This window comes from Arvicola amphibius, chromosome 6, assembly GCF_903992535.2.
Source record: "Arvicola amphibius chromosome 6, mArvAmp1.2, whole genome shotgun sequence".
NCBI classification, from domain to species: Eukaryota; Metazoa; Chordata; class Mammalia; order Rodentia; family Cricetidae; genus Arvicola; species Arvicola amphibius.
Genome location: NC_052052.2, coordinates 123,831,032 through 123,847,837, shown reverse-complemented (window position 1 = coordinate 123,847,837; position 16,806 = coordinate 123,831,032). Strand labels below are relative to the sequence as shown.

Below are 16,806 nucleotides of genomic sequence, written 5' to 3'. Positions count from 1 at the left end.
GTGACTGAGTTTTTTGTTTGTTTTCCTTGGTTTTGTTTGTTTTGTTTTGTTTTTACAAGACAGGGTTTCTCTGTGCAAACGTCCTGTGTAGTGATATTTTGTTTGTGATCTAACAAGTAAAGCTTGCCTGACGATCAGAGTACAGAGCTAAGTCACTAGTAAGCCATAGAAACCAGGCAGTGGTAGCACATTCCCAGCACTCGGGAAATAGGTAGACGGATCTCTTGAGTTCAAGACTACCTGGACTACATGAGATTGAATCTGCCCAAAAGAGAAACAGAGCTCACACAGGGGTGATCCTAGCTCTAGGGAGGTGGAGACAGGAGCGATGTTCCTGGATGGAGAGAGGACTAGAAGATGGGAGAAGACAGGAGCTCAGAGCAGTCTGAGGTTTCTTAGAAGTTTAAGTCTGAGGATTTGGTAGAGTTAAAGAACTGTCCAACGGCTGGCTACTCTGCTTCTCTGATCCTTCAGCTTTCACGCCCTGACTCCACAATTACTACTTGTGTTTATTATTTCCTGGTCTAGAAATTAGTTGGACAGTGGTGGATCCAACTGGCTAGAACAGCACTCAACTCTTACTGAAGTTTAACTGACATAATACCACCATATCCTAGACTTTGTTTTTGTTTTTAAAGATTTATTTATTATGTATATATACATTCTGCCTCCATGTATGCCCACATGCCAGAGGAGGGCACCAGATCTCAGTACAGATGGTTGTGAGCCACCATGTGGTTGCTGGGAATTGAACGCAGGACATCTAGAAGAGCAGCCAGTGCGCTTAACCGCTGAGCCATCTCTCCAGCCCTTGTTTTGTTTTGTTTTTGTTTGTTTGTTTTGTTTTGTTTTCTAGATAGCTTTCTCTGTGTATCCCTATCTGTCCTGGATCTCACTCTGTAGCTCAGGCTAGCCTTGAACTCAGAGATCCACCCGCCTCTGCCTCCTAAGTGCTGGGATAAAAGGCGTATGCTACCGCTGTCCAGCAAACTTAATTTTTATTTATGTGTCTGCTTGTCTAGATGTGCATTTCATGTGTCCAGGTGACCTAGGAAGCCAGAATCCCCTGAAACTGGAGTTAAAGGAAGCTGTGAGCTGCTTAGGGTGGGTGCTAGGAACTAAACCTAGATCCTTTGCAAGAACAATTAGTTCATTTAACCACTGAGACATCCCTCCAACCCCCAAGACTCTTCTTGATTTAAAATGATTGGGGGCCTAAAGAGATGGCTTAGTGGTTAAAAGCACTTGCTGGTCTTGCACAGGATCCTAGTTTTTAGTTCCTAGCACATACATCATTGGTCCACTACTGCCTATCCATCCTGTTTCAGAGAATCTGATGCCCTTTCCTGTCTTCTGTGGGCACATGCACATATGTCCTCATGGAAGTTCAAGAAGAGAGGATTGGAATCATTTTAGGAGTTGAAATTTATTTCCAGAAGAATTGAAAATCAGGGTCTGGAGAGATGGATTAGCAATTAAGAACACTTGCTGCTTTTGAAGAGGTTTTAAGCACCTAGGTCAGGTGCTCACAACCATCCCTAACTCAAGGGTGTCTGATGCCTTTTTCTAACTTCTGTAGACTCTGCTTGCATATCATGCACATAAGATAAGCAGGATGTACATAAACAGAAATACAAATAAGTGGATGAAAAAAAAATCAAAGTTTAGAATTGAAATCAGGATCGTGTAGATAACATTATGATATCTATAATATGGAAACCACCTAGATAACATTTCTGGATGAATGAAGAGACTAGCATGTTCATACAACAGAATATTCACCGAGCCTTAGCTAAGAAGAAAATCCATCTCATAATGTGGACAGGCCTTGGAAATATACAAGTAAAGCAAGCAAGTTACAGAGGGACAGTACTATATAGGATTACATGAGCTATCAAAATGAGTCAAACTCATTAATATGGCAGAATGGTGGATATCAAGGGATTGAGAGAGAAGAGAAGCAGTGATTAAAGCAATGAGTATAGTGTTCTTGTGTCAATTTGAAATTAGGTGAAAAAATACTGATTATATATTGTGCCCATTGTTAATACTGACAATATGAACACTGCCAGGGAACAGAAGTAGATGAAGACCGAAGGTCACTGTCTTCCATTTAATTACAGGCCGTTTGCAAATACTTCTGTTTTTCCTTTGCATATGTGAACACATTAAATTTAATTTGTGAGACAAATTGTCCATATCCTTCTGAATATGGGGTCATCCACTAGAATATGGTTGGGCCTCAAGGAGCCAAACCTTTAAGAAAAACTCCCAGAATCCATAAAGTATCCATATCAGGAATGAGAACACATGGAGTACTTCCTATTCCATGCTAGACCATTAACTGGCTCGGTTTTGAGCAGGTCTTGTGCAGTGACCCATTGCTGCTGTGAGTTCATAAGTGCAGAGATTCTGCCATGCCTAGAAGACAGGTTCACTCTGATCCTCGTGACTTTTGTCTCTCATAATGGCCCCTTTCCTTAATAAGTCCTGAGTCTTGGAATCAGGTCTGATAAGATACCACATTTATGACTGAACACTCCACAGTCACTTATTTTCTGCTTTTTGACTACTTGTGAGTTTCTGCATTGACCACCATCTACCACACAAACTTCTGTTGTAAGTTCTCAGAACTATATTAATATATGGATAGATGGAGTTGAATTTAGAGGTCAGTTTGATACTATGTCAATGTAGCAAAATAGTACTAGTAGATTCACCACTGGGGCCTGAGCTCCTTAACCACAGATTCTCAACCAGATTAACAGAACCAAGCCTGTGTTTCTTGCTTGTCCATCTTAACCTCAAACCCAATCCTGTTGCCTCAGCCAGTGCTGAAATTACAGGCACAAACCACTGCTCTGGCTCTGGCAAATCACCTTTAACTATAGACTAACTGGTTATGACTCTAAAATTCATTACTTGAAACCCTTACCAAAGTAAATTCCTAACCAGAAACCTGTAGGAGGTGGTCAGGCTTTGTGTGCTCAGTCTTCATGAGTGGGATCAGTACACAGAAGTGAGAGCCCAGAGACCTAGCTTCTTCCTTCCACCATGTGAGGACACAGGAAGAATATGCCATTGCCACAGCAGGAAACAAGCCTTCCTCAGACAGGGAATTTGCAGAGCTGATGGTGCCTTCATTTTGGACTTCCCGATCTGAAGAAATGGGAAATAAGTTCATATTGTTTACAAACATCCTGGTGTATGGCATTTTGATCTAGCAGACTGAATGGACTAAGCAGCATAGCTCAAAATGGCAGAGGTTAAAAGTATAACCAAGAGAGTTGGGATAAAGTGCTTGCTCCACACTTCAAAAAAGTCAATAGTGTGAATTGCTCAATAATGTACTGTTATATTACTATAGTGCTGGTGTTCAAACCCAGGGGCTTCCTCAAGCTAGGCATTCTTTCACTCAGTCCTTATATTGGTATCACCTCAGTATTTCAGGGTCTTTAACCAACAAGACCTACACAAAAGCTCAGGAGATATGGTAGCTGTTGAAAGAAAGAAAAATAATGTCTAAAATTGAATTATTAATAATGAGCATCAGCAACTAGCCAACAATCCAAATGTAAATGTAATCCTTTTATATGGCATTAAGTAGAGAGAGCAACCATCTCTCTATATATCACTGTATGTGTGGAGGTTGGAGTTCCTTCCAACAATGTTGAGTTCTGAATGCCAGGATTATGAGGAACTTGAATACATTATAAATCTTCTGTAGTGCTCTCCAGTACCACAGGAAAGGATATAAGGCCCAACCGCTTGCTACCCCACCAGTCCCAGGCTCCTCTGAAAGCTTTGCTAGATACCTTCTTTTAAAAATTGTTCTAACATGCAGCGGGGTGTGTGTGTGTGTGTGTGTGTGTGTGTGTGTGTGTAAGCATGCCACAGAAGACAATTTGCAGGAGTTTGTTCTCTCCTTCCACCTTATGGGTCCTAACATTAACAGCAAGTGCTTTTACTTGCTCAGCCGTCTTGCTCTGATCCGTTTGCTAAATTCACTTCTGGTTGGCATTTTCCCTCCTTTAATACTTTACACACGTCTTCTCTCTGCCTCTTGCCTCTATCACTTCTGAAGAGAAATCGACTATTAGTCTCAGTGAAGAATGTGTTTTACTAACTTAATTGCTTCTCTTTTGCTGCTTTTAAAATTCTCTCTTTATATTTGCCCTTTGGGGTTTGATTGTAATGGGTCTTGTAGCTTTTTATCTTATCCTGCTTGGAGTTTGTTGAGATTCTTGGATGTGACTATTCATGAGTTTTGTCTAATTTGAGAAGTTTTCAGCATTAGTTCTTCAGATATGTCTCTGCCCATCCAGCTCCTCCTTCAGTGTCTCTCATGAAGAACGGCAGCTCACCTGCCACTAGCCACAGGCCATTTAGACTCGACTTTCTGCTCTTTAGAAAGCTTGTTTTTTTTTATACTTTCTGCTTGTTTTAAAAGTTTCTGTCAAGAGCTTAGAGTCTCCTAATTTTCGATCTTACTCCAAAGGTTTCTTATAGAGCAATTCAGACCCTTGAAGGGAGATATTTCTGTGTTAATTTTAAAAATTCAACGTAATTGAAGAGCTTTTCCTCTCCTTCAGCTGAAGAACAATATTTTTAATTAATAGTAATAAAAAACCCCACAAAAACATTTCGAATTGCCAGGTAATAGATAGCGCTTTGTTCTTCTAAGACAAAAGAAGCCCTTAAAACAAATTGTAGCAACTTGAAGAAGTTGAGGGAAAAGACAGGAGGGGAGGAGAGGGGAGCAGGAAAACACATTTGGTGGCTTCTCTTTTTGGAAAACTGCTATAAGCTGCAACATCTGACAGTAACTGCTCAGCCATCTTTTCACTAGGGACTTATCAGAACCAAGAGATCTGATGAAGGCTAAACCAAAAGACAAGGCTCTTTGGGCATTATGCTTTCTGAATAAGGTGGCTGTCCTTTGCGTAGAGTTTTCGCTGTAGCTGACTCCCTTTCTGCTATATATTTGGGAATTAATTCCCTAGTTCAGAACAGTTTCCCACTGGCTAGGCCTTGTTCCTCTCTCCTAGGTAAGCGCAGAGATCTGCCTTCCTGCAGTTATCTTTACCAGCAGGCATTTGGTCAGTGCTTAGGGTCCAGGCATAGAGCATCTGTCTCATTTAAGATACTCACAGATCTCCAAGGACATGGAATTACTACCTGCCCAAGTCGCTGCACTGGTTTTACCTCACTCAAAAGATTCCTTACTCCTTACACTCACCTTCACCTCAGTTTACTGATGATTTTAGTTCAGGAAATTTATGACTGTGTTTTACTCACAAGGACAGCAAAAGAGATAATTATCTGCAATCCAGAAGAAGACCCACAACACCCACGATCATAATGACTGATAACCACATAGCCTGGAACTCACAACTTAGAGGGCTGGGTCAGTAAGTCTAACTCCAGACATGGGCCCATTGAAACTACAGCATTTGGTGTATGTGCTATCTGATCCAGAGCCATCAGCTTCTCCCTGATTAGACAGGTTGCCTGGTTACCTGGAAGCCTCTATACATACTGGGAGAAAAGAAGTGGCACACTGATTTAAGCTATCTGTGCCCTATTCATAATTTTACTGAAAATAAACCTTTTGGCTCCTATCATCTGAAAATGTAGCATAGAGCGCTAACCTTCCCCTCTAGAATCCCCTGATGATTTAATTCCTTTCTTAACTTCTCCATTAAGAAGTTCACTGGATGTATACTAGCCACTCCCATGGATCTGAGAGTGTGTGTGTGTGTGTGTGTGTGTGAGAGAGAGAGAGAGAGAGAGAGAGAGAAACACTTATCTGATTTTCTATAGGGCAAAAGAAATCCAGCCCTGGAACCTGCTGGGGCTGGGGAATTGCTGGTTTTAAGGATATATATATATGACTGCGAATATTTGTAACATGTAGAACAGGGAACAAGGTAGAACAAGAGAGAACAAGGAAGAATAAACATGGACAGATGATTCCCGTTGTGAGTAGACTTCTTTTATTGTTGCTAGAACATGTATCTTTGAAACCAAAGGGTTGAACAATGTGGTGATATGATGATGCCTTTGCTGTCTCTCAGTTCTACAGATCAATAGTCCAAGTCTCTCTGCTACACCCGGAGTTGTCTGTTCCATCGGGAGAATCCTTTTTTCTTCTCTTTCCAGCTTCTAGGTTTCACCTCATCCACCATTTTCAAAACTTGTACTTTGAAACCAGTTTGTACTCACATACATCTCTAAATCTCCTGCCATTGAATTACTTTGGATAATAAAGGGAGAGGTTCTCTGTTTTTATCCACTCATCTGATTCTATTGGACTGACCTGGGTAATCCCAGACAGTCTGTGGTGATGAGGATGACAGATACCCACCTTAGGCTCTGGTTCCTTGAAGAGTTGGTCCCCAGTTGGTGGAGCTGTTGGCAGAAGTGGCTTTGCTGGAAGAGTCCCAGGGCTCAGCTGAGACTTCACGGACTCTCCCTGCCTGGTGCTTGCGGTTGAGCTGTGATTTCTCGACTTCCTGCTCTTGCAGCCGTGTCTGAGGCTTTCTTCCCAGCCTCCCACCATTTTGGCCTCTTAGCCCTCTGGAAACCAAAGCTAAATTAAACTCTCTTCCCGACTCTGTGACCTTAACACATGTGCAGAGCCATCTTTCCATGCAAAGCAACTCCTCACTGGCTCCAAGAATTCAGACATGAGGATCTTGGAAAGGGACTTTACAGTGTGTACAATTTCAGGCTGGGTGACTGCAGTGTAAGGAAATCTCTCATAGGCCTCAAGGCAGGGACATCTGGAAGACAGGAATTGCAATTATGTAAAGGGTAGAGATTTAACAGAACCCCTGTTTTGTCTGCTTAAGTTATTCTTAAGTGAGACACTTTTTTATTTTTTTGAGCTTGAACTAAGTAAGAGCAGGATGGGTACTAACTCAGCAGGACCACACCTGGTTGCTGACTTGTCCCAGCCCCCAAAGAGGCAGGCTAAAAAAATTCCTTTATCCTTTTTGGCCATCAGGGTTTTTCCGTAGCAGATTATCCTGATGTCACTGTGGAAGCATGGCTGGGCATCTGAAGACTTCTGAGGCTGCAGTTAAAATTGCTAGCTAGGCAATGCCTCCCGGAAGACAGCGCTCCTCGGGTCGGACCCCTCTCTCTCTTGGACTGCTCCTACAAGTCCCCTGTGTGTCAGGTCCTCCTTAGGACAGCAGAAGCTTTGCAGTTCTCACCCACATCCACCTGACCCCAGACCAATGTTCTCACAGCCCGGATTCTCCCGGTTCTGCACAAGGCTTAGCCTGTTTCCCAGTTTATTCCAGTACAAATACCAATTCAGCTAACCCAGTCTTCTAGCTACCCACAAAGTTGACTTCCGGTTGCTCGTAAGTATGGAACACCAGAAAAAGGAAGTCCTGCATCTTGTATGCCCTTAACCCGTCGGACCCCGTCGGATCTCGTCGTAGAGCGTTCCTGTCCTATCTATCAGAGGAACCAGAAATACACTGGGGGACAGTTCCATTCACTGAACCTCCAGGTCTCTGTCTTTAAGTTCTATAAAGGTTTGCACAGAAAGGCATCTTGTTAGGCAGTTCTCAATCTCAGGGTTTCTAAAATTTCTGCAGTATTCGTTTGTCCTTGAGCCTAGCTCTAAGAATGTGTTGAAGGGGAAAGTCATCCGATCAGCAAAAGCTGCCCTCTCTGAGGCTCGAACTCAGGACCTTCAGATTATGAGACTGACGCGCTGCCTACTGCGCTAAGAGGGCTACAAAGGCCAGTGGTTGGTTATACCTTATAGATTGAATCGAATGTGTTCTATTTGTCCCCATTTCCACCGTCAGTCCTCAAGTCTGTATTTCTGGGTGTTTGTTTTAAGGCAGGGATATTTCCAAGAGAACAACAGAGACTCTCTTAGCCTTGTGCCCTTGATAGCCTCACGAGCCCTGAAGTCATGATGTAGGACTGAACCAGGGTGCCAAGTCTGTGCTACTACTTATCATCTCACTGTACACATTTTCCATCTTCATTGTTCTCAATCTCTTTTTCTTTCCCGTGACAGCCCTGCCCTGTTGGAACAGTGCCTACCATTGAATACTTAAAAGTGTAAACAGCTCACATCAGTTCTGGGAGACAGGTGTGCCGGACAGTTCATGCAAATTTGCAGGTCCAACCATTTTTGTCTTGAATAATCCCTCAAAATGTCACACAATGATGTTAGTGTGTATATGTGTGTGTTTTGTTTTTGTTTTTTTTGTTTCATTTCTTCTTTTCCACATCTATGATCCCCAAACCCATTAGAGATCTTCTTAACATTATTTCTCTCAACCTATTTCCCCCCCAAGCCTGTGTATCATTATTCAAATTTTACTGATAAAGCGGAGGCTCAGTAGAACTAATCACTCACTGGTGATTGACAAAGCCAGATGAGAAACAAAATAGGGCCAAACTTTAAATTTTTTTTCCTTGAAAATTTCATACAGGTTGTCCTAGTTAGGGTTGTCTTTGTTATGACGAAACACCAGGACCACAGCAACTCTGGAGGACAGGGTTTATTTGGCTTAGACTTCCATATCACTGTTCATCATCCAAGTATGCCAGGACAGGAGCTCAAGCAGGGCAGAAAACTGGAGGCAGGAGCTGATGCAGAGGCCGTTGAGAAGTGTTGCTTACTGGCTTGCTCCCCATAGCTTGCCTAGCTTGATTATAGAACCCAGGACCAGCTGTCCAGGGATGACCCCACCCACAATGAGCTGAACCCTTCTCTATGGATCAGTCTAAGAAAATGCCCTACAGGCTTGCCTACATCCCAGTCTTACGGAGACATTTTCTGAATTGAGGTTCCTTTTCCTTCAAGGACTCTAGCTTGACAACTTGTATCAAGTTGACATAGCCAGTCAGCGTACAAGTATACAATGTTTCTTCATCATATGCCCCTCCCACTCGTACCTACTTTCCCTGTGCTGCACTTCCTCTCCCAATTTCATGAGCTCATGAAGGTGACGCTTTATAGTTGTCGTTCTCCAGAAGAAAAGCTTCTGTTTATGTGTCAGCATAGATTCAAAAGACCTCCAGAGCAAAGAGAAACAAAACAAATCACATGGTAGCTCCACACTGTCTTATCTAGAGGCATTTGCTTCCCCCTCCCGTCCCCACTTCTCTTTATTTCCTGGGTCTCATAGTCTGCCTGATCCTTCTCACAGTCTTTCTAAACAGCCGGGTGCCAAGAGAGGAGAGGAAGCAGAGTCCAGTAGCTTCCACAGCTTTTCCTCACCGAAGCGGGATTCTGGCTTAATACTGAAAAACATGGTCATTTTCTCTGAGCATAGCTAGTATCAGGGTAAGGACTTGATTTGTGGAACAGCAAGGTCTACAGTCTGGTCTACATTCCAGGACAGTCAGGACGGAAAGAGACCCAATCTCAAACAAAAGAAACAAACAAACAAAAAAAGATATGTGGAATGAAGAAGTTCTGGCCAGGTAATTTAGAAACATTGAAGTTTCAGGAGAAAAGGTAGACAGAGACAGGGTCTGAAAAACTGTTGCCTGAGAAAGAAATGTCACGAGGGAAGAGTGGGAGGGCATTATCCTCAGAGTGACAGCTGGGAACAGATAGTAGCCAGTACCTTCCACGGAACTGTGCTTGGGAGCAGGAATTCAGGACCCTTGTTTATGAGTCTATTTGCTAAGAGGACGAGAGTGATTGAATGGACTCATGGAATTAGCAGAATGTGTCTTCTATTATGAGTCACATCCCACAGTTGAGAAAGTCAGTTGCGTGAGATTACATGGGGGAAAGACACAGGTGTTAAAGAGAGGGCCAGGGACCTGCAGGAGCTCCTGAAACAAGCCAGCCCTTATGAAGATCCACACCCTCTCCAGCACACTGGCTGTGCTATGGATGAGTGGTCTAAATCACGTGACTTGTAATTAATTCATTATCTCATGCAGATTCTTTGAACAGGAAAGGATGTTATAATTATAAAACTACATTGTAGAGGTGGTTAAGAGCACACACTTCTGTGCAGAGTAACAGAATTTGGTTTGCAGCACCCCGTCAGGGCAATCCGGTATCTTCTGGCCCTCCTTATGCATTTGCACACACGTGTACACAGATACGCTTACATCTATAAAATTTTAAATGAATAAAATAATATATACACATTACATTAAAATGAATAAATATACACCACTTTCACTTGCCTTCTATTAATTTACTAAACTTTTTTTTTTCATGACAGGGTTTCTTTGTGTAGCCCTGGCCATCTAAACCAACTCTGTAGACTAGGCTGGCCTGGAACTCAGAGATCCACCTGCCTCTGCCTCCTGAGTGCTCAGATTAAAGGTGTGTAACACTGCATGGCCCATTTGCTTTTTAAACCATGAAATACAGCCCAGGGCACGGATCTAAAGAAAGGTAAACCCCTTGAAGGTATTTACCAGAGAATAAGGCCAAGGAAGCCTGGGGTTGTAACAGGGTCCCAGACCATAGTATGCCCTCAGACCTTAGCACAGCTGACTCCGTGATGGAAATACCATTCAGAGTGTAGAACTCAGCACAGAGGCAGCACCATCTGCTAAAACTGAAAACAAAGACTTAAATCTATCAAAGTACATAGTTCTAGGACAGTCTCTAAATGTGCTAACTTTGGTGGATTTTTTTTTTCATTTTTTTGTTTTTTCTTGTTTTGTTTTTTGTTTTTGTTTTGTTTTACTGTTCCAGTCTGACTAACTCTTCTCGCTAACTGAAGTGTGTCAACCCAGAACATGGGTTTTGTGCTTATAAGCTCACCATGAGAAAGACTCAGTGCTACACTGGGATCAGAACGCCCAGTGTCATCACCAGCTGGCTAATGAAGACTTTCCATTAGCTGAAGCCCCTGTGTGAGGAGGAGTCTTCCCTGGGAGGACCTCCACCACGAGGACTAGGGAGGAAAGCACATAACTGGAGCTGGCATTCCCGCCCCCCCCTCATTCTAGATCAGCAACTGCTCTACCCCAGAGCTACCGCCCCTCAGGCTTAGGCCTTTCCAGCACGCAGTTGTTGACTGGTTTGTGGTGCTGGAGATGAAGTCCAGAGAATAACATAGGCCAGGTCAGCTGCTCTGCATGGTCACTCCTCCTTTAATCTGGTATGTGTGACTTCTCTGTTTTGGGGGTTGAGGTCTTTGCTAATTCCTCTTTTCAATTTTAAATCGCCTGATGGAGCCGGTTCCTTTTCATTCAGCAATAACACCACTGAGGAACCCAGTTGCCTTCATTTCTTTCACACTCAATCCGGTAGTGCTTGTCAGAACGGGTCAGCGGCTCTGGAGTCGCTGGCGGCTCTTCCCACACCCGGGAATTTACTACAAGCCTTCAGTGTCTGGAGCCTTGAAATCTGAACCTGAGGTTCCACGGTTCCCCATGGAGATTTCCAGATAAGAACCCGGAGTTCCGTTTTAGGGTCAGATTTAGCAGTCATTTTAGCAGTACTGAGACAGCTTAACGAGAATCAAGCAGGTATTTAGGAATGTTCGCTTCCTATGGAGGTGTGAGGCAGAACTGATTCTTGTTGTCTAACACATGTCAATGGGATCAGAGTATGTATTTACAAAAAACTTCCCACGCGCGAGGACCAGTATTCGGAGGGAACTCTGTCCCGGTCTCCCGAAGAAATTAGCTATTATCCCGCTAAGATGTCCTAATCAAGCTCGCTGTGCCCAAGAGCCCCATCTCCACAGACCCTCAGTAGTTTTGAAAAGCGGGTAGATGAGAACCCGAGAGGCAATTCCGGCGCTTTCTCTGGAATAACCAGAGAAAGTTTGTAAGGGCCTTGTCAGCTGCGCACGCGCAGGTTTTCTAGCCTCACAGAGTTACAGGATCCACATCTGGGCCAGGGCTATGAAATGAGGACCGCGCGGAGCTCTTGGTCCGGCCTTCGGGGACCTTGGCCACAAGGGACCTGACAGCCTGGCGGTAAAGCCGTTTGAGTTTAGAGTAGTGAAGTAGATTGTGACGTCCTAGGAACTATGCGTCACACGTAGCGTTTTTTCGAATCCTCCTTTGTTCGGGTCTCCTTCTGTGGTTGTTGCCGCAGCAAGACCCCCAGTTAGGAAACGGGAGGTCCGAGGGTCGGTCCCTCGTGAACAGAATCAACAGGACTGGGTAGGTGGAGGCTGATGACTTTTGTTGACCTCCTCGGAAACAAGATTCCGAGGTCGGGGGCGACTTCGAAGTCATAGATATTCTGTATCACCAAAGCTCCTTGTTGTGGGAACCAGGGGCTCTTTCGGACGTCAGGATGAGGAGACTTGGAGTCAGCATCCAGGTCAGAGGAAACCCAGGCTTCAGGTCCTGCAGCACCGGCTCCATTCAGTCCCGTGAGTGTCGCCTTGGGATTGTTGCGTTTTTCGCCGAGGCTCCGCAGACGCTCAGACCAAAAGCGCCCAGGGCCAGTGTTTTTGGGGCGACCTGAAAATACTCATTTCAGAATCGCAAGTTCTCCACTCCTCCGGGACTGCATTATAGGAGGACGGAATGAACACGGGAGCGCATCCTGGAATTCGGAGGCAGAGGACACGACAGCTGCTCTCTCTCTTCGGTTGCCCGCTGAGACAGCTATGACCCGCCCGGAAGCGCAGGCGTCCCCCAAACTTCTGGAACAGCTGCTGGTCTAGTGACGAAGGTAAATCCAAGTTCCAGCTGAGCAGAGTTTGGCATCGCTGAGACTTGAGAAAAGCGTGGCTGTGCCGAGAGGACTCTGCCCTGTGACGCGCGGGGTGGCGCTGGTCCTGGTCTCACTCGTCCCGCAGGACACCGCGGTCCGCGACAGTGGCCAGAGAGACTAAGACCCGCCAGCCGCGACTAGCGCAGGTTCTCCGCGCACGAACCCCACCCGGCCTCGAGTGCCTGCGTCTGCAAGACTAGAGCGATCGATGCCTTAACGGCCCAGTAGAGACGCGCGCCGGCAGAGGCCAGCCGCGCACTGCCTTATCCAAATATTTTTGGCGAATTGAACGAGAAACTCGGTAAAATCGGGAAGGCTATCAGATTGTTGTCACTTGAAGGCAACAAGGAGAACCGCACAGGAGGCGACCTCTGTGAAGGCTAGAGGGCGGGTCGCGGTGTGGGCGGCCACCGGGCTAGTGGACTGGGCTGTCCATGGCCAGTATCTCTGGGTCAGGAAACTTTGCAACGTGACATCACCTGCACTCGTTCAGAATTTTTTCTGTTCAGAGAAATTTTCTATTTGGAACAACGCGAGTTTCGTAACTTTTTCCAGGTTCAAGAAAACTTTAAACAAGGAAACAAAGCAACAATAAACACCTAAAATAATCTCAACTATAAATCTAGCATTTGCTACGTGTAGAGGTCGACAGTTACGTACTAATCAGTTGGCCGGTTAGCTCAGTTGGTTAGAGCGTGGTGCTAATAACGCCAAGGTCGCGGGTTCGATCCCCGTACGGGCCAGTTGGGAGTTCCTTTTTAGAAGAAAGTCCTCAATTCCATCATCTGGAAGCTAGTGAAGCCTAGCACCTTAAAAGAGAGAGCAGCTTCGACTGTTTTTTAGTCCTCACATCTGTAACTGGAGGATGACTTTGCGGTCTGAGCAAGTATACTTGCTTATCTAGGCTCAGCAATCATCGGAATGTGACACTTACCCTCTTCGGTTTTCAGGTTTAGAAATCTTTTGTTTTATACCTCTTTTCAGAAAACCTTAAAAATTAAAACAAATAAAAATCCAAGACCCGTAATGACAATTAGCATTTGTTTCCTTACCCTTCTGAAGAGGTAACAGAAGCAGCATGTTCACTTGGCCGGTTAGCTCAGTTGGTTAGAGCGTGGTGCTAATAACGCCAAGGTCGCGGGTTCGATCCCCGTACGGGCCACGTGAGGAGCTTAACCTTTTTTTACTTTAAAATACACACACACACACACACACACACACACACACACACACACACACAAAGCAGGATCTAGTCTACTCTAAGTAGTAGTCATTTCGGTCAGAACGCTTTCAAAGAACTTCATCTTTATTGACCCCAGCCTCACCATTGCCGAGTCTTTCTGTGGTTCTAGTGGCTTCAAAGCACAGATGGAATCCATCTGGAAGCTGAGGGAAACAACAGAAAAATGTTCTATTCACTCCCGTGTCCCTTCCGTCCAGCCACACTGACCCTTCACCACCTGACTTCCTGGGTGGGTCAGAAGGCTGGTAACTCCTGTGTCTTTCCTGCCTTCTGCCTATCTAGACACTCAGCTGAAGAATACCGGGTTCAGAACCCTAAGCCATTCACCAACGTGCAACAGCTAGTGAGGTCCAAAGCGTGTTCCGGTAGAGATCTTTCTTGCCAGTTTTATGAGGCTGAGCCTCGTCCCTCCCAGCACTCCTAGGGAGCGTGGTAGAGATCTGTGCTGCGGTGTTTATGATGATCCTTTTCGTGACATTCCCCATCCATTAGAGACACATATGCAGATGAGCATAATGCAGTAAGTCAGATGTCCTCGGCTATTTCTCCAAACTTCATCGAATTTGGGCTTTCCGCACTAGACAAGAACCACATTCTCAGACCTTAGACACTGCGAAAGGTCTGTATCGTGAATTTGTGCTCCAAAAGACAACACAAAATTCTGTGCGTCCCCAATTTTCTAAGGATTGCTATAGGTATGAAAGACTCCCAAGGAGTCTGAAGACTGGAGGATGCGGGCATCGATCCCACTACCTCTCGCATGCTAAGCGAGCGCTCTACCATTTGAGCTAATCCCCCGTTATTTTCACCCTTTTGCTAATCCCGTGATGTTTTTACAATTTGGCATGTACTTTATTGTATGTGAGGTGAATCCATGGGTCCTCTTAAAGTTGGCTGCTACTTTATGGCCTAAGAAAGTATGCCGAGAGTCAAGTGGCAAATCAGAGATCCGAGATTCTTTTGTGGTAACTGCTCAAAAGTGTAGGGAATGAGTTGAAAATCTGGAAACAGAATTGAGCAAAAGTAGGTTTGTTTCCGCCCGGTCTCGAACCAGGGACCTCTCGCGTGTTAGGCGAGCGCGATAACCACTACACTACGGAAACCTTATACAGTGCCTCAACTTTCCTAGTTTGTAGAAATAGATTCTTTTCTTGTCTAGGAATAATTTTTTTTTTTTTTTTTTTTTTTTTTTTTTTTTTTTTTTTTTTTTGTAAAACAAGTATCTGCCGAAACCCGGGATTGAACCAGGGACCTTTAGATCTTCAGTCTAACGCTCTCCCAACTGAGCTATTTCGGCTTGCTTAGGATTAGTCCCATGATGGCCTTTGTTGTATATCCTTATGCCACTGGTTAGCTAAATCAAAGTAACTAAGGTGACTGCACCTTCCATGCCGTTCTCTTGGTGACTCTGCTCTACTCTGCTAGTGCCAGATGAACACTCCGATTCCACGTTATAAGGGAAGTCCTGTGGAATTTTCCCCTCGGTGGATCGATCACCTCACTTGCCCTGTCCTCAGCTTCTTGGTTTCGAGTGACAGAACCTCCTTATAATATTGATCCTTCCTGGAATAATCCTTCTGTGGATGTGAAGGAGTGAGCCTCTCAGCAGTCAGGGATTCGTTCCTGTGAACCAGCAAATGTCTCAGAACACCTTGTTCTACTACTGTGGCCATGCGCCCACGAGAGGAATGACTCTGGCTGTTTTCAATTTGTCACGGTATTGAAGCTTCTTTGATTCTCAGCACCCACATGGCAGCTCATCGCTTTTTTAACTTCAGTAGTACAGCGTCTGTCGCCCTCTTTTGTCTACCCTGGGCACTACATGCAAATACCCATATACATAAGAAATAATTGACCTCTTTCCTGTGGAACCTGAGCCTTCCCTTCCTTTGGGTCAGCCAATGACACACAGAAACCCCTTTTACTAAGGACTCCCAGTGGCTACACTGGGCTGAAACAGAGGAAACCCTTCCCCCCATCCCACCCTGAAGACTTTGGAACTTGGTAGACATTCAGGGTCTCCTAGCTCTCTCTCACTCTGCTCCTCCTCCACCTTCCCCCGCTCCCGGACTCACTTTCATCACATCCGATCTCCATTCCATTTGTCAATTAGGGATCAGAAATGCTTTCTATCACGAACCCTCCAGGGACCACACTGAGCTGGGACACAGGCAGGCATTTTTTACCATCCTTCCATCCATCCATTCTGATCTGTCCAGGCCACCTCTTATCCTGTAGCAGCTTGCAGGCAGGAGTATCTCCTCCCAACCTGCCTCACTCTGTGGGAATGTTGTTGCCAAATCTGGTCCCCTAGCTCTTTCCCATTGCCCCTCTGATTCTTTCCTCATAGCCTGTCTCCCTCCATCCCTTTGTGTCACCCTACCGACCTGCATAAACCCTTTCTACCAGCAGCCCCACAGCTACCACCCTTGCCTAGGATCCAGAGCGGGCCACAGCAACCAAAGAACAGAACACCCACCTGACAGGGAGAAGATCAGATATCTACCCCAAGAAACACCTCAAATACCATAACTCCATTGCCTACATGGACAGGAAAGACAGCATGCCTCCTGGAGAAAGCAGTGACCTACTGCAATATGTCACTTTAGAAATGCAATAGAGAGGAAGCATAATATGGCGTGGGCTGCATGGCGAATGGCCACCACTTCTGCTTGACAAAGTTCCAGCATTTCCAAATTGCAGACCACACTTCCCTAGCAGAAATTTCTACTTTCATTTTTAATGATTCTCGCTGTATGTAATGGGAGTTCTATGTGCCTCTTCCTTTGGAAAATTTTGTGGGGCTTTGGAGAAGGATGAAAATCGATACAATGGCAGCTTCTTTAAACAAAAACAGTTCTTTGGGAAA

At 44.9% G+C, this 16,806-nt stretch overlaps 6 non-coding genes across 6 annotated transcripts; 2 read left to right on the top strand and 4 right to left on the bottom strand.

Annotated features, from left to right (window-relative positions):
• Positions 1-7,681: 7,681 nt before the first annotated feature.
• Trnam-cau lies at positions 7,682-7,754 on the bottom strand. The gene has a single exon. It is a non-coding gene; the product is annotated as a tRNA-Met (tRNA).
• Positions 7,755-13,363: 5,609 nt separating this feature from the next.
• On the top strand, positions 13,364-13,437 carry Trnai-aau. The gene has a single exon. It is a non-coding gene; the product is annotated as a tRNA-Ile (tRNA).
• Positions 13,438-13,782: 345 nt separating this feature from the next.
• On the top strand, positions 13,783-13,856 carry Trnai-aau. The gene has a single exon. It is a non-coding gene; the product is annotated as a tRNA-Ile (tRNA).
• Positions 13,857-14,662: 806 nt separating this feature from the next.
• On the bottom strand, positions 14,663-14,735 carry Trnaa-agc. Its single transcript has one exon. It is a non-coding gene; the product is annotated as a tRNA-Ala (tRNA).
• A 232-nt stretch (positions 14,736-14,967) lies between these two features.
• Trnav-aac lies at positions 14,968-15,040 on the bottom strand. Its single transcript has one exon. It is a non-coding gene; the product is annotated as a tRNA-Val (tRNA).
• A 121-nt stretch (positions 15,041-15,161) lies between these two features.
• On the bottom strand, positions 15,162-15,234 carry Trnaf-gaa. Its single transcript has one exon. It is a non-coding gene; the product is annotated as a tRNA-Phe (tRNA).
• Between the last annotated feature and the right edge of the window lie 1,572 nt (positions 15,235-16,806).